The following is an 892-nucleotide window of genomic DNA, read 5'->3' as shown; positions in this document are numbered from 1 at the left end:
GAAACCGCTGAATTACCGCCCCTCCAGCCAATCCCCGCCCAGCCCCCGCTTGGCCTGGGCACGCCGCTCATGTATAATTCATAACATGACCAGTTTTCTCGGCCACCCAGAGGCCCTGCTGAGCTTACTCTACATCCGAAGCCCCACCCACTGGCCAATGAAGAGCGCCTCTGGGAGAAAGGGCGGAGCCAACACAAGGCTGGGAACGCCCCTGTTCTGGCTGTTCCGACTCTTAGGACTCCTCCCTCCGCAACAACTGGGGAAGAACCAAGGCTCTGGGCAGAGGAGCCCGGGGGGAGGGAGGGAAGATGACTGGAATGTCCTGCTGAAAACTCAGCTGAGTTCCTGGCAGTGCGTGACGTCAAGACACTTTAAATGCCCCTGATGCGGCTCCTTTCTGCCTGCTCTCCGTCTTCCCGGCCCTTGGCACCACGTGGGGGCAAGGTTGGGAGCACTTACCACGTGGGAATCAGCCAGTTAGACAGTCCCCAGGTGTCGCCAGATCCTCTAGGGGCCCAACGCCCGAAATGGGTTTCTGGAGACAGCAAAAAGAACATGGGTGACTCCCGCCTGCTTTGAACTTCAGTTTCTGCGTGAGTCGGGACACACACACCCGGAAACATGACGTGGAAATAGAGTAATTACTAGAGTGCGTGGGGAGAAGGTAGTGGATTTAACCCTGCCCTTCGTTCCGTCGCTTCAAGCATCAAAGGCCAACGGCTCGCACATTGGCCGGTTCAAGGGAATAAGGAGACAGTACCAATGAAGGATGACACGTATACACATTGTTTTTATGCGTCTGAGTTGAAATACTTGAAATTGCGTGCCTTTTTCTTTTTTGCCTCATCTACTTCAAATGCAAGTTTTACTGCATTAACCAGTAGTTTATAGG

The sequence above is a fragment of the Bison bison genome, unplaced genomic scaffold (assembly GCF_000754665.1).
Source record: "Bison bison bison isolate TAMUID 2011002044 unplaced genomic scaffold, Bison_UMD1.0 scf7180017864180, whole genome shotgun sequence".
NCBI classification, from domain to species: domain Eukaryota; kingdom Metazoa; phylum Chordata; class Mammalia; order Artiodactyla; family Bovidae; genus Bison; species Bison bison.
Note: the sequence above shows the minus strand (reverse complement) of the source record.